This window comes from Bombus huntii, chromosome 5 (assembly GCF_024542735.1).
Source record: "Bombus huntii isolate Logan2020A chromosome 5, iyBomHunt1.1, whole genome shotgun sequence".
Classification (NCBI taxonomy): Eukaryota; Metazoa; Arthropoda; class Insecta; order Hymenoptera; family Apidae; genus Bombus; species Bombus huntii.
Window position 1 is genome coordinate 7,650,876 of NC_066242.1, and position 17,415 is coordinate 7,668,290.

At 39.2% G+C, this 17,415-nt stretch overlaps 1 long non-coding RNA gene across 2 annotated transcripts in view; it reads left to right on the top strand.

The window, feature by feature from the left end:
• LOC126865998 (uncharacterized) overlaps positions 1-6,980 on the top strand; it is a 175,920-nt gene extending 168,940 nt beyond the window's left edge. The window contains exons 6-8 of one of the 2 annotated variants that reach the window (XR_007689751.1): positions 4,133-4,392; positions 4,483-5,269; positions 5,378-6,980. This is a non-coding gene — a long non-coding RNA (uncharacterized LOC126865998). Of the gene's footprint in view, positions 1-4,132; positions 4,393-4,482 lie in introns of both variants that reach the window. The other variant, XR_007689750.1, reaches the window with a different exon arrangement.
• The last annotated feature ends 10,435 nt before the right edge of the window (positions 6,981-17,415 follow it).

The following is a 17,415-nucleotide window of genomic DNA, read 5'->3' on the forward strand; positions in this document are numbered from 1 at the left end:
TCCACAGGGATGCTGGCTGGAGCGGGGGTGGCGAGCAGGGGACAATTAACGTGCAGCGAGTACACAATACCTTTTCCCAAACGGCTCGATGTGAACTGCACACTTGTTGCTTATCTCCGCTTCGGCGTAGACATGTCTGTAACACGTTAGGATAACATGTTTAACATGGTAGATAGCTACTTATCAGTTGGTCTTGTTTGCCGCTACACCATAAAGCCCGTTATAAAGTCCAGACAGAGTGTCACGGTGTCCTATAAATTACCTGTACCGTTTGTTGAAAAACGCACGCTGCTTGCGTTATCGAAACGACAAACCTCGTGGCGACTGAACCTGATTTCATATTTACATGGCAGATGCGGAGAAAGCTTTCTGGCGAAGGTAACGTTCGAGGAATTTCGTTGCACAGACGATATGAGAAGAATTTGGCCTCGTTATGTTTGCCTGTATAAGTCTTAGGATCGTTTACGCTACAGAGTTACCTGCAATTACGTAATATTATACTTGAATGATTTAAAGAAATTTGACGTTTCATGCACGACGAAAATAGTATGGAGTTGGAAACTGATTATTTCTTCACTCAATGATATATGATTTAAATCTCGTTTTATACATCTCGTTCTGGTACAGAATAAAGTCTAGTTTCGAAGAAAATTCATATATAATACGACACATCGCTTAATCATTCAACGCACTCAGTGATGCAAGTACATTTCCTTTCAAAGACAAGCTGTACGTTGATACGTTAATGGGGAATTTAACTGTGAAAAAATACACAGAGTGTAAACAATATGGAAAAATGTATAAAATATCCAAAGTGCAAGTATTCTTTATTACAGTATTCAGCGAGTGAAACAAATCTCTCCTCGGGTTTCGTTTCTTTAATTGAATTCACTAAAATATACATTTACATAAATATATTCGCGTTTCACTGATGAATGTAAAATTACTTACCACGGCAGTAAAGCACGAATGTTGATTCTAAAATTGGCTTGTTCGGCCAAGATACAAAATAAATCTTGATTTTCGCAAAATTAAGAGTAGGTACAACGAGCAAGTGAACCCTTTACCCCTGGCTTGTTCTTCCGAAAGACGGCGGCCATATCGGTGGCTGTAATTCGGCACTGGTTTCATTCGCATAAATAATGTCTTGGGGACTGGAGGTTCCCTTTCCTCGAGTGTGTACCCTTTGTCTTCCGGGTTAGAGGAACCGGTACAGCAACGAGTGGCCATTTTAACCCCTTTTCCTCGCGAGACATAAATAATGATCGTTGCTAATTTGGACCTGGTACAGCCCTTGGCCGGCGGCGAACGTAAACCGCGCAATTATAATGCCGCCACATTAGAATTTATACCGCTTCCCGGCAGCTAGCCTTCCTCCTTCGTAACCTTTTTCTAAAGCTTATGTCCTTAATCCAGTTGAAATATTTTTCCCGCAGCCGTATCGACCCCCGGATTTTCGTCAGGACTTAAGCCATTTAATTAAGTCAGGCCCACTGGTCGGTAATGTCGTTCGTCCCCGCTCCATAGGGAAACAACACCATCGGGAGTGGTATCCTTACGCGGTACTCATGTTACATAATCAGAGAAAGTAAAGCCCCGATGGAAAATCTCGAAGTATTCTTCGGTGACTTTTACGGGGTAGAAGTACGTAAATCGCGATGGATTTTAAATATCGTGGAAATTAAATAAGATGAAGGTGTTAAGATAGAGATACAGATAATAATCGTACAACAGAGCCTTTGGCAGTAGTATATATTAGCTTAATATGATTAGAAAATTGAAAGAAAATTAAATAAATTTCTGATTATCTGGCGGTGAATTTATTCTTATGGTGAATTACGAAACTAAGTATTTACGAATCTCCAATTCTGTAATTTTTAAATTCACGCTATATATTTCTTAAGTAAATAGATACATTTGATACGATCTTTCAAATATAAAAATAAGCCACGTTTTAATTAAGCGTTTTAATTAACCACGTTCAATATATATGAATTTTACCAAATAGTTGTCATTTAATATAACGAAACTAAAGATTTTCGTGAAGTGCATCAAAGATTCATGCATGTTAGATTCATGCTATTTGACAATAACTTATATGAGGAGAATTAGGTATTTCAAAATATTTATATGTACAGAAACATCGCTTACATATTTCTAATACTTTGATTATTTCTGGAAAATTCAAGCCCAGATTAAAACGAAAATGTTCATTATTTAATTATATATAAATTTGTAAGTAGAAAGCGATGTTAACGAAATAAGAGGAATATCAGTGGTGTAACAAATTCGACGTTTTATCTATTGTGAACTGCGGGAGAACCGATTGGATGGGGCGCGAGAAATTGCGATATTTCTAGTGTGTAATGCGCGGCAATACGCGCGGCGTTAAATCAAATCCAATTTGAGCTCTTGCGCGTTGCACACCGTGGCATAGAGTACCACCTGACAAACTCATTGGTCTGACAAATTGAATCATTCGCTGTTCAATCGCTTTACATGCACGTGTGTGTATGATCGTCGAACGTCTGTCGCGTTCGTTGTTCCTCGCAGCCCTGCAATTGCTGCAACGCCGTCGATACATCTACCCTGACTGCGTCTTCCGTTCCCTCGATCAACGTAAGTTTCATGTAAATCTCTGTTAATACGATCAATTAAATGATTAAATGGAACGCCATGTAGATCAGTCTCAGAGTAACGATAAAAATAAAATGTATATGTAACATGTAACTGGTATTAAAATGTTGCTTTCGATTTTTGATCTTCTTCGGCACTTCTTTTTCGTTCAGTTACGATATTTGAAATCGAGTGAAATGTAAGTAATTAAAAATTATCTATAATTAAAAATTATATTAAAAATTAACTATAAATCGTCAATAAATTTGTTTCAGAAAATATGTATATCAAACTGAAAATATAGCAATAGTTTTATAACATTGACATTGCAAATTCGGATAACAGAAGCTTCTATTCTCTAATTATACATCTTAACATATATATATATACGATCCAGATACACAGTATGTTAAAGATGTGCTCGAAACTAGAGTGCAACGACACTGATTAAAATAAGATGAGCCTACTTAACTGAACGTGATTTGCGTCAATTAAAATAAAATGACCTATGTAAGCACGACAGGAAGTCAAACAGAAATAATAGAAAAATTCTACCATCATACATAATCATTTCACTATAAAACTAAACAAATAACAAGGATTCAATTAATAGGATTCAACTTCGTGTAATTTTTACCTATTTTTCCGTAAAACAAAGAACCATTAAATAAACGCTGGAATTTTGGTAGTTTTACCGAGCATTTAGACGATTTCCAAGGAAAACAAGCAATTTTCCAAATGGAAGCGAAGGTTGTCGTTGCGTGAAATCCTTCCGTGGACCAATCGCGGGTAGAGGAGCGCACATGCGGAGCGCACATGCAGAGCGCATCGAACGCAGGATGCCGAGGCGTTGGCCGTGTGACGCGGTCACACGGTGTGTGACGTGTGAAATGGAGCACGGTCCCTCCATAATTATATGTATCCTATCCCCTATCTTCGATGTCGGTACGATCAACGTGCAACCGGCACGAGCGCAAAACGTGGAGAGTGCATTGATGCAGCGGCGCCTCCGGTGCACAGCGTGCATGTGCATTGCCCACCCATCGGACGTATGGATCGTTCCCCTTCATCCGCGCCACCCCCGATTCACCACGGATGACTGGTCCATCGTTTCGACCAGCAGGACAATCGAGATCATTGCATCGCATTCCCGTGTATCCGACGATTCGCTGAAATTAGTGGCCAGTGCTTTCGGTTAATTATTGCCATCCACCGAAAACATACGACGATCCGCTTTATTTCACGAAAACTTCGAATAGTTCGAATGTTTTGGGTGTGATGAGGTGTTTTAATTGTTCAATCGAGGATTGAGCTACAAACTTTAAGCTTCGATATAATCTCCGATTTATAGAAGCTTTAATATTGGAATATTTGTATAAACTTTCAACGTATAGCTACATCGTTTGGATATATAAAATAAGAGCGTTTTGAGACTTTATTAGTATGAAGTATGGTTAATTAATGTCATATCAACTACATAAATGTAATTAGTAATAGAGACTATTGTGTTTTCCAGATTTAGGAGACTAAATCCAGAAGATGGCAAGAAAAGAGAAAAATCAGGTCCAAAAGTCAGAATAACTGTTCAAGAAACGTGATTCTGCTTCAAAACAAGAGTTTCGTTTCGACAAAAAGATACGCTGCAACGACAGCGACTACGCTTGAAAACAAGAGTTTCCTTCAAGCAAAGAATACAGAACCTTATTAGGAAATGGACCAAATGCGCTTCGGAACTTCAGGGAGATTATGCAAGAAACTGACCCACATTTCAATCGCGTAAATAGTTTTTTTCTTCCTATCTTCCTATTTGTAATTACGGACACACGGCATTAAATGGACATTTAACTGACATTTATATACTTACAGGAAATTAACAAATGCAAAGATACATAGAATATGTTAAAATATGAAAAATATACAAAGCAGCAGTATAAATCTTTGTTTAGGTGCCATTTCTTTGAAATTGTGTTTGTATCTATAAAGATACGATCTTTGATACTCATTCCATCTTACGATACTTTCTGTGAAACAAGGAAGAGAAGATCGAAATTCGAATGACAGCCTGAGTTTCCGAGGAAGTACATTCGATTAACCGCAAAAATCACGACCAATGATGGCGAGTGTCAACGTAAGGGAGATAATGCCCAGATACGTATCGAGCAAGCGCTGCACGTAATGACGAGCACGAATGCACGTAACATGGATGCGCGCGATACAACTCGGCCCGGATATCGTAGTGGGCGCACATGTGCATCGGTGATGTTTCGAGCTAGAACGATTTCGGAGCGTCGAATTACGCGGCACCGGGTGCACGTGCAGTAGGCGCCTATTGCACAAATCACACGCATTATTGACTACCTTTGTATTTCTCCGGCCGACGCGCCATTGTCCGTGTCACGTGCGTTTCCTTCTCTAAGTACCTACTAGCACAAATAAACCGAGAAAATTTGCTTTTTATACTTAAAATCATCTGCAATTTCAATTAACGTTTTAGACAGTTCTCTTCGATGGAATATAAATCCACTTAGATATTGGACCATCTAAACGAAAATTAGTATAATGATAGTAACAAAAATCTCACAAAAGTATTCGAGATCTGTGTGTAAAATTAATGAACATAGACTATTGAAATTATTTCAGAATACAATTAAAGGTATTAAATTTTAATACATTTAATGAAAATCCATATGGAGCTACGTTTGTGTAGTTTTTAATAATTCACAAAATAATAATCTCTAATTACGTAATTTTCAAAATAAAGTACACAGCAGAGATGTTGCAAGTTTCAAAGAATTGGCGACCTTGTAAAGTGGCTCTCAATGGAAATGAACATATATAGCGGAAGATTCAGGGTGGTCAGTGAAAGTGGTCCATGTCCCCAGTGGCCTCGAAATCTCAACTAGAAACCTCGGTACCCAAGACTGGCGCCAGACTTGTCTGCATCTGTTTGGAAGATGAAGTATCTGGCTGGCTTTTCCTGCCTCCAAATCCGTTGAGAAGTGTTCGACCTGCAAACCGGCTTCCGTTCGACCCTCCAAAGACGAACACTCGAAGGGTACTCGATCCATCGACAAACCTATCGTCCGACTTGCAAGTCACACAGAGAGACAGACAGCCGGTCGTGTTTTCTTTCGAACGAGATCCTCGGGAGAGGGAAGTTTATTTACGCGTATCAAGCCTCCTGCCGTCTTTACGATCGTCCACGATATGCTTCGTGTTAACCGGATCTCTGTTAATGGTTCAACGTGTTTTCACAGAGCAAACGGAAGCCTGCTGCCGCTCTTTACCATTTGACATTTAGAAACTGGGAATTATTAGCGATGTGCTATCATTGCAAACGATCGACTGTGAATAAAGTTGTATCTTGAAGTCGTCTTAGGCTGAAACTTTAAGTATTTCATTTCATTTTTAGTTTATTTGATTATCAATGTGCGCTGGGAAAATATACGGACAATACTAAAATTTTAAAAAATCATTGATCAAATTGAAATTATTTCTTTGAAGTAATTTTGGTGATTATTTTCATTCATCTAAGCTTCTATGTATATATACCTAATACGCGTGAATTCAATTCCTTTGATCGAAATATGAAGGAAAAATAAAATTACAATTTGGATGTTGAAGCCACTACTTAATTGCTAATTAATTACGAGTTAAATATTTATTTTAATGGTTTAATGGATATTTAATACCTTGGTATGTAGGTATAACTCCACCTGCCACACAGGACTTTATCAAAGAAATATGTATGTATATAGAAATTACAAGCTTGTATAAATCGAAGTTAAGAGCTGCCCTAACCTGTCTCAAACGAGACAGGGGCTTCCACGTCGACTTAAGAAAACTACCAGCCCTTCATGGATGTTTCGAGTGGCTCGACTCGATCTGTCATGTTTACACGAGATCGTGTATACCCGATACAACCCCTCACTAAACTAGATGATGTTTGTTTAAAGTCCCCCAGCTCTTCTGCTAGAATAGACGTCGATTCATCGCATCTAAAGGTCCTCGTAAGCCTAAGTAAATGAAATTACTAGTTTGGAAGTACTAGCCATTCCAGGTTTTCGACGATGTCAGATATCTTAATTTCTCATTTGCATCTTTTGATTTCACTTTATTAGATTGCAAAAAAGGTTCGTAGATTAGCTTTGGATCGGTAAAAGAAAATATAAACTTAAGAAAATACACGTGAGTACTGATCGTCACATTTACAAAGCACAGTATAAAACCTTCACTCAAAATTAAATATCTTGAATTGAAAAGAATGTTTTTTATTCAGGAAGGAATTACAAATTTAAGAAAGAGACAAAATCTCTGGTTAGGATATTTTACTAAAAAAAAAAAAAAGAAATCAAAATAGAAATCATCGTCGAATATTTCCAAAACATCTTTCTTTTGGAGAAGCCAAAAATCTTCGTAATAATTTTTTTACTACCTTATACTTTTATAATTTTAAACACATTGAGGATGATATCTAATAATTACTATGAAAAATTTGATGGTGTCTTAGTAAACTGAATACAATGCTGGAAATGATCACTGACACATTATATATATATATATAAATTTCGAACATTAAAACAAAGATCGTATACACTATGTTATGTTATGTATATATTTTGTTATGTTAGTGCAATAATATTACTCAAGCAGTAGGAACTTGGTATAAATTTCAACAGCACGATCGGTACTGATTGCATCCATTCCTCTTTCCATACGGAATGCTATTCAGACGACTTTCTGTATTACTCTGGCTTCCTCGTGAAAACTTGTTAGACGTTGATCGCCTAGCTCGTCAGAGGGTTAACCTTCTGCGATCTAACTATGCCTCCTAGGCGATAGCGGTGTCAGATATTATCATTCAAATGTATCTTTCAGTTTCAGACTGGATACTTGTGAATCACTCTATATAATCGAAATACAGTGAGCTATTATGAGAATGAACGATATTACAGTGAACTGTTTTTGTCGATAAAATCAGGATCCTGAAGAAAAACAGATTCTCCAATGATAGCTATCTATTTCTTTTCATGCAGGTTATATATGTTTTTTTACTAAAGAAGATTTGTAATAAAAGCTAAATAAATTGATCCCATATTACTGTTACTGAAAAATTCCTTATTATTTCCAAAATTGATGACTTTTTAGATGTGTCTTAACAACTGAATGATATTTAAAACAAAGTAGCTTGAAATAATGAAGTTAAAAGGTCATTACGATTATCTTTGAACGTTTGACCGCAGAAGGCTACTGATTTTATGCAAAATAACAAAACAAGATTGAAACGTTACTCTTTTCCCAGTTGCCATGTGTCGAATCGAAGAGTTTCTTTAATATTACAGTACATTTGTTCGTATTTCAGAGAAACAACTTTCCAGTAACACTTCGTTATTTACGAATAAACACTTTGAACGATACAAAGTTAAATTTGCTTAAAATATTCCACAATGACTTTTCTGTTTATTTTTTATCATAAAACTCTTACACGAACATTTACATATTTTTGTCTGAAAAATGCACTATTGATTTGCACTGGAATCCAGTGTGTAATGATGTGTGGTAAATGTAAGAAAAGAAGAGTTTTGGACCAGTTATGGATTATTGTCCGTCGGTGCATGCAAATTGAGGTGAAACGCGATGCCCGCGAACCGCAACGGGGATAACCCACGGGGAAATTATTGATAATCTCATCAATATTCGCGTTATTGTCAGGCACAGGGCACCAATAATTAACGCGCAATTGGACGCGAGTATCGATACAACGCGAGCGATCTGCAACACATGTCGCTCTATTAATAACACCGTGCCCGGTGCTATCGATACCTCACTAATTCATCGAAAAGCAGATTTACAGGTCCGCCGCAGTTGCATCGAGTAACAAGGACGTAAGTACTAACTGTCGAGTAATCATTTTATGCCTGATATGCAGTTCGAATAATCTACAGTGTCGTTGCTAATTGATCGTGTTGATGATTGAATAAAATCGTTATTGAAGATCATTATACTGCTGCCCAGTAATAAGAGTTAGGGAGGTCATTTAGTTTATATTGTAATACCAATTGTTAGGCTGTTGATCGAGTTATTTCAATTTCGCGTGACAATTTTTTTATTAAAAGGGGCAAAGGCATTAAATAATGGGACGAAGCTGATCAATAAAGGAGCACCATTTAAGATAGAAAGAACTTTGAGAAGATCATTTGTGGTCGTTGAAAAACTGTTCCGAAGAACAAATTCTGCAAATTTATCGAAACACTGTCGAAACTATACATGCAAAGGCTATAAAGAAATTACTATACGCGTTATACGTTATATGGAACGTATTGCACTACAGAAATATAAAAATTTCCATAATATACGGAACCTGTTTATCGAAGAACGTATATCCAACGATGAATGTAATCCAGTTACTGAAACTTGATCAATTCATAAATAGTAGAAACTATAAGAAATATAATATAATAAAATTCTAAACGCATGAAGAGGAAGTTATTTACAAATTTGAGTAGTATGTATGGAGACCACCCAGCATTCCTTACCACATTTTAATAACAGAGACGTATGCAATCAGTTAGCATTTAAAGTAAGAAAGGGCTGAAGCAGAATCATCATCGCCGGGATGAGAAGGTAATTCACGAGGGTGTTCGCGATACGGCATTAAAACATTGCTTTATTACGTCCACCGTTGAATGTGTCAACGGTGCCGGTTTATAAGGTAAATTTTAATGAACTGGCATACATGCACACTCGACATGCTTCGACTCTGGCTCCGAGTCCCGGGCTCGAAGCGGTAAATACGTCATTAGTCAGCGCAAGCTCAGCCTTTTTATTTGTGTTTATTAATTCAACCATGGGATTGAACGTATCATTTATGTCAGTCTTTGAATTACTAATGCAAACGGTTACGGAATACTTGGTTCGAAGACGCGGCTTTTTGCAACGAGGGACCTTGCCTTCAACACAGGATGCACGCACTGCCAAGTAGCGAGCTTAACGTTTCGGGAATACTCATTCAGGCTATTAAACGTACGCTTGAAAGGTTTATAAGATCTAATTGGAAACGAATTAATTCCTTTCCCTTCCGACGATTAGACGGAGTGTCGTCTACTCGTAATTGGACAGTACGTAATTTGACTCTGTGGTCGATATCGTGTTCGATAATCTTTATGTTGCATGTAGGAGAAGTAAAAAAGCTTTTTCGTTCAAGGATCGAGCGTATGATTATATGATGTGATTAATCATAGTCTTGTAGCAGAGGCTCAGAGTAGTTAATAGCTTTTTATTCGACTTATCTTCTTGGAGCATTAGGCTATTTGAAACGAATGCTTCAAGAATGAACCGAGAACTGTGAACTAAATTGTAAATTCAGAAGAGCGAAAGAAAAAAAAAAAATTCAGAGTATGATAAAAAAAAAAAAACGATCAGATTTATGAAACGCGATTTTGTTTCAAGATAAATTTTATTCGAGGGAAAACTGCAAAATACGACGTAACAATCAGTCTGAAGCTTTCTTTCAATAATGTTCCAATAAGTTTCGACTTGTACGAAAATGTCAGAAACGTCTCGTATAATCGAACTAACATTGTTATTATTCTCCTATAGAATGGATATTATAAAACATAGTACTGCAAGTAACTTTTACAAATTACAAATCGTCGAATCTTCGTGTTTAATATTCTTACATTATATTCAACGATAATTACAAACTACTATTAAAAAGTCACTGATTAAATGTTTCTTTGGATCATTGATCAATTACCAATTTTGTTACTAATTAATTACTAATCCAACTTTATTCGAAGCACGCACAACTTTTCCATACGAAACACCATATGTAACCAACACCAGTAGCCACCTTTCGAAACGCTGTGAGAGGAGAAGAGGCCTAAGGATCTGGATGGACACTGGGGGCCAGGTCACATGTAATCGTGGTCTGGTCGCGTGCGGATAAATCAAAAGTATGAAACGCTGCCGGCAGAATTTCGGCATATTTATGGCGGTGGCAATTCAATGATACACATTCCCGGTCGCGCGTAATAGTCAATATTTCCATCAGAAGCATACCTACAACTCACGCCCACGCCGACGAATTGGTGCAGCCAACGGTGCTTTATGAGAGTTCAGGACGCATTTGACAGCGCGATGCGCCCGGCCAGTTGTTGCTATTTATTCGCGCATTACATTACTCTGTTACCGAGTCGAGTGTCACCAGCTAATTTGCATTATAAGTGCCGCTGATGTTATCATCGCTTCGCTTATACGTTATGGCGTCGCTGACGGATCATCAGCGCGCCGCTGTCTCACGTGTTCGCGTGTTATCCCGTTTCTATGCCTGTGTGTGCGAAAAGTGTATTACCATGTGCAGCAGCCGGTTGCCCGAAACGAACCAGTAATCGCGGTTCGTTTATTCCCGGCTGATAATTACGCCAACAGCATCGTTCTATCCATCAATTCGTACTCTTTTTGTGAATTTGAGGAAATCAAAAGATGGTCAAACACGATGAATTTAAAGATGCAGGAAAGGAGATACATTATTTTTAAGTTTTTGATTGATATATTCTATTTTTTGAAATTTTCTCAGATGACTTCATATATTGCGCCGCTATCAGTAAATGTATATCAAGGTGGTAGTAGTAAGGTTCTGTAGAAAAACTTTAAATTTTTTACTTATAAGATAGAGGCATAGGTGTGATGTATGTAGATTATGGATTAAAAGCAATGACTTGTTGAAATTTCTTTCACATTGTAAAGCTGTATATTTCTGAACATTTTAAATACGAGCACAAAAAGAAGGAGACGATATTAATTATGTACGTGAATGTAATTTTATTTTAGTCTATTGATATTTGTCATATTTTATCCCCCCCCCCCCCCGCCCTCCCACTTTATCAAACGTACGATTAAAACCTGTACTTTTCCCGATAGTTGCAATTTGGACAGAAAAAAAGCGAGAAGAGATACGACGATTATAGTACTTTAATTTCAACAAAATTGTGTTAGGTATTAATTTACAAGCGAAAAATTACCAGTTGTAGACTGTACAATTCTCGCGTGCATTTTCGAAAATGAAACAAAAATCACGAGTTAAATCATTAATATTATTACAGCGTTTTGCAAGTACTTCAAAATAAATAGAGAAGCTGGTAGATTTCCAAAGCTTATCGTGGTTTTCGACATTTTTATCGATGTATTCAGGCAAAACGAAATGCACGAGCTAAAAATACTCGAAGCATGCTATCGGGCGACAGACAAATTGTCGGACGACACCGGTAATAATTACCACTAAATAATTTTCGCGTAGAGAAGAGCCATCCAGCGGACCAGCGGCAGATGTAAATTCCCTCCCCACGTGGTCGTCGCCCGGCCCTATGAATTCCGCACGAGTGTCCGACCTTTCCCCGAGTATATGTATGTTGAGCAGCTGAAGTGGAGATTGAAGTGAAATATGAAAATCCGGGCAGCGCAACGCCGGTCGTAGCTGACGCCGGCGTTTTCGTATTGAGCACGTCGCGTTTAACGAGCCGTATAAGACAGAAAAATATAGGTAATGAACGTGAATACAGGGCCGGGACTTTTCTTTTAAGCCGCGTTCCACGGTATTCACTAAAATCGTTCCCCGTTCCCCCTTGGTAGAAAAACGTGGCTCACGGTTGGAAAACGGACCCGAATCGTGATCCGGTTGCTGCTGCACCAGCTCCTCGTATTCCTTTCCTTTTCAATATTATCCGGACAAAAATTCTCGCTCGCCTATATTTTTAATTAAAATCATTCCACGCGGCTTACACGAGTATGTGAAACTTATTAATGAACTCCGCCGCGTATGTTCGTCCGCTTGTACCGAATCAGTTCGTCGAATTTTAGCAAGATCCCCGCGGTATTCGTGTTTCATTCCTGCTTTTCAGAATGCCCGTATTTCCATGGCAGTGAACCCACGGGAGCATCGGAAAATGTGTCCGCTAGGTACCATCCAGTTTTATCGGTGTAAATGAACACTCCCGTCGATGGTTGTTAACATTCCCTTCCAAAGAAACCCTGTATCTCTTAGCAAAAACTTTAATTTACCAACGTTCGTTTCATTTTGAAGGATTATTTGCAAGTCGTCTTAAGAGACTACATAGAAAATGGTCAACGGCTACACGTTAGAAACGGACGCACGTGTTCGAGAAAATTAGTGACGGCTTGAAAATGTAATCAGCTGGTGGTTCCCCTCCCCACTCAAAATGACACCCCCATTCCTCGTTTGCACGGGAACGCGGCACAATTATTATGTACACCGGCCGCGCGTACAATGTGGGTCCATTTCAGAGTGGCAATTCGCACGATACATTATCCAGTCAGCGCGATTGTCGACCATACGATTCGCAGTTTCGTTTCAGTCCGCGTAATAACGCTGGCATTTCGACCCTCGTTCCGCCGCTTCTGTAAGAGGGGGTGGTGTCACCGACAATATTTTCCTTCGACGAGAGAGAACCGTACCGATATTTCGCCGCGCCCGACCCCTTTTTTCCCGTTCGTCGCCGCGCGCCGCTCACGAAATAACTCATTTCGAGAACGCGCGCCAGCGTGAAGCTGTCGATAGCAGCCACGTCCGGGAGCCGCGCCACGACAACGTGTAAACAACCGCCGCGTCAACTTTATATTATATGTCGCCCAGCGAGAGGAATCCGGATCGCCGCGCAAATCTGCCGGCTCGATTTTGACCGATCCACCAAAACGACTTCTCGTCCCGCTTTTTTTCCGCGGTTTCCTCTGCCCCATCTCGCCTCGCCACCCTCGTCCCCGATTTGCGTAGATTCTTTTTCGGCATGCGGCCACGCGTGCACGTGAAACTGCCGATGATAGGATAGGGGAACCTCTCGACTCCCGGCCCATACACCTGGCAAGTGACATGAAACAAATCTACCGATACCACCCGGCTGTAGCTCACTTCATCGTCAGAGTTTATCGGGGGGTTGGTGCCGAACAGAAACCAAACGTTATAATGCCACCGTAAATCCTTGATTTTCACTCTGAAAATTTATGTACGCCGACTGGGGTGGTGACCGATACTTGTAAACTTGATTGTTTGCTGAAAGTTCAGTTTTTTATATAGTACAATTTTGTTGAAATGATTTGTAAGGGTTTACGTTCGTGTTCAGGTTATTTACTCGGTTACCGATTAACATTCCCAATATTATAGCATTCTATATAAATATGTATTTAATAGAGGAAAAAGATTTGAATCCATACAAAGGATCAAAGATCGCAGCAGGATGAAGAACAGAAAAAGAGATTCTTCTATAAAAATTGCTCGTTAAAAATAACATCATGAAACTACAGTTCTACAAAACATCTGAAAAACTTAAAAGCATCGACATAAACCAGCATAAATCACGGAAATGTCTATGAACGTAGGATTTCTATTTCTCACGCTTGTTATTAGCGTTCCAGGTTGCTCGGTAGATAATGTCCTTCTTTGCAGCGATATAACAAAAATAATTGAAGCGAGGGTATCATTCAGGAAGAAGTTAAAAAGCAAAACGATGGAGCGTTCAAACGTGCCGCGCGAGGGACACGAGGCGGACCCGCATTATCGATGTAGATCGGTTCGAGCGTGGCGCAAAACCCAGCGAATCTGCGTGACTAATTATCGCGTTCTCCTTCCATCTATCTTTACCAATCGCGTCGATCCGTGGCTGCCTGCGGCCGAGTCCCGACACATCCGTCTTACTTTCGCGAGCCACATCGCATCAATTTAAGTTTTTCTCGTGGCCCGTGGAAAAAACGGTGCATGATCTTACGATTGTACGCGCTTACAAAAGCGCCGACGCGCCGTTGAAAACGTCTGGATTCATTTGCCCCGTACTTTTCTTCGTCTCCTTTTCTGTGACTCCTTCTCCTTCTTGTCTTCGTCTCCGTCTTTTTCTTCTTCTTCTTCCTCTTCGTCAGCCACCACCCTTTCCCTTTCACTTGCGGCAACGATCTTTTTCTTGCTTGTCGATTTGACTCTTCGCGTTCTTTCTTTCACCGCGACGCGACGTTTGATGCTTCGCGTTCGCGCTGGTCATTCGATGCAAAAAGCGCATTATGAACCATAAATGCTAAGACCAGATGCTGAATCGCTGGGCCTTGATCTTTGAAAACGGCGCGTGTGTGCGCGTCGATCGCTCTGCTCTTCTTTCCCCAGTTGTACCAGCATAGTTACCTTATCGTGATCTGTTTCTCACAGTTTTAAGTACTATCAATGTATAGTATCATTGATTATCGACTTACTGAAAATTTCAACCAATTTTGTCAGATTACACGCGAATGTTAGTAGGATCCAGTGATCTTTTCCTCCGGTTTTACCGAAACGGTAATGCTTTTTCACTCGCAAATCGGTGATTAGTGGAGGTCACGGTACAGCGGCCAAGACAGAAGAGTAGGATCAAAAACGAGACACATTCATAGAAGCAAATTAGAGGGTGTTTCGAATTGAAGCGATGAGGGCTGTTCGATGCGGAAGAGGGGGCGGCAGAACGTGGAACGGGGGGACGAACAAATGAAACGAAATGTCGCTACTCTCGACGAGCAAACGAACGCAGAATAGGAAACGAGAGAGGGAGGAAGAGAGAAAGAGAGGGAAAGAGAGAGAGAGGGATTGTTTATCGTTACACCCTTCCGTTCGTCCCGTACCACTCCTATTCCCAGTTAGACTGCTTATTTGCCTAATTGCGTGGCACACCCGATAAATTTGGACAAATCGTCGCGTTGTAACGTTAATTTCCCTTTTTTTTACCCTGCGTTATTCTTTATTCTATTGACTCGACTTTTTTCTCAGATACGATCAATTAGACCCTGGATTTGCAAGTCGATGAATTTCATGTAAAATAGTCTTGTGTGTATTGAGAAAAATTTTGACAAACTGACGCAACCGGTGATTACAAAATTTATCACATTCTGTATTATTATTTTCAAACTTATCCATAGTGTATATTTGACTTTTAATAATTCAAAAAATATTATCTATTATATAGATATAAGAATAATTGCTGTTTATTGTTTTTTGATATCAAAGATGGAGCAGAACTACACTTATGCACTTATGTAAAGTGAAGATTTTATATGATCAACTACACGTGTGTAATAACAATTTTCCATAATGTCGCGTCACGAAGCTGCACTAAGCCACGAGGTCCATCGGTATGATAAGAACTCTGTTGCAAGTGCGGTTTGTTCTGGAAGAAACCTAAGTGCTGATATTTCTTATATTTTCTATCAATTGCAGGAAGTTCAATGTAATGCGTGTGATTTACGTAACGGTTCAGCTACAGTTATAGAGTACTCGCATCGCGCTCCTCTGTATGTACATGCATGATTCGTGAGAAGTCACGAGAAATCAGATTGTCACGTAGCTATACAACCACTGTCAAAAGTTTTCGATTACAGTGTAAGTTTCATCAACAACCGCTAATGAATAAGTTGCGAATATTTACGCGAATTCACATGTAAACTAAGTGAACATTTATCAAATCATAATAAAGTTATACAAAAACGACAAATCAGATAAATATTTGTTATTAAATCCTAGAAACTATTCTCAACGCGCAGAAGCCTATAACCTAGGATTTTTCACCAACGTTATTAATTAATAAATGATTACACAAGATAACCCAAGTAATATTTAAAACTAAAACGAAATTACAATTTTACAATTGGAGTATCGAAAACTTTTGCTAGCAACTGTACATGACGTTAGTAGCGAGCGTGTTAATTGGAATCGAACAAAAACATCAACGCCTGCAAATGACACGTTTAATCATACTACAATGTTCCTGAGATGATAAAACGAACCGAATTAACAATCAATTCGACAGAAAACCCCGCCGTACATCAGAGTCAATTGATGTAATGCATGCACACAGGTATGGGGTTGTAGCTTGATCGAAAAAAGATTCATCCGCAAAAAAGACGATTCGCGGATGCTCTCGTGGCTGAACCCATGAGCCGCGCGGCTCGTTAGGGGGTCAGGATCAATGGGTTCGTCGCGGTGCTCGTAATTTTATGGGATTTCATAACAACGAGCGCATCGTTTGGTATCGAACAGGGGGGATCGGTGAAGTGGAGAGAACGATGGGAGAAGTCGTCTTGTTAAAAGTAGCCCGCCTCATTGCCTCCAATATCTGGTAGGTACTGCTCTTCTGTCAGGGTAGCTCGAGAATCGAGCATCTCAATAGCCACTCGAACCTCCTACCATCCCGTCTTGTTACACGCGCGCGTGTACGAATTGAGAGCGCGATTTCTGCTTAGACTTGTAACCTTTTATACCGGTTGCCCCTATACATACGCAGAGATCGCGACCCATGCTTTTGATTTTATATTTGATTTTGATATTTGACGAAAAGCGGCATATACTTTGATGCAATATTATCTTGCAACTATCAGTGTTGTATCATAAAACTTGTCTCTGGTATATAATAATTTTCTTCTCGATGGTCAGGTTGTTTCTTTTTCACCTGTTTTAGAACACGAAAAAGAAAAGAGTGAAGGAAGTAATTCTGACGTAATGAATAATTATTTATTTGTTATTTATTATTTTCACCACTAGCATATGATTTTAATGGCGAATTGTGAAGTCAAATAATTTTATTTGGATAGGGAATTGGATTTATTCTCATTGCACAGAATTTCTCGATTCTTCAAAAGGCAAAACCTTTTTCTTTTCGCCAGAGTACACCACATTTATATGCTGCACATTCGCGTACATTCTGTCTTAAGTTTCATTAATAATATGTCATACGTCGACCGTGAAACAACTGACGAGTGTCGCATTCGGAAATCATG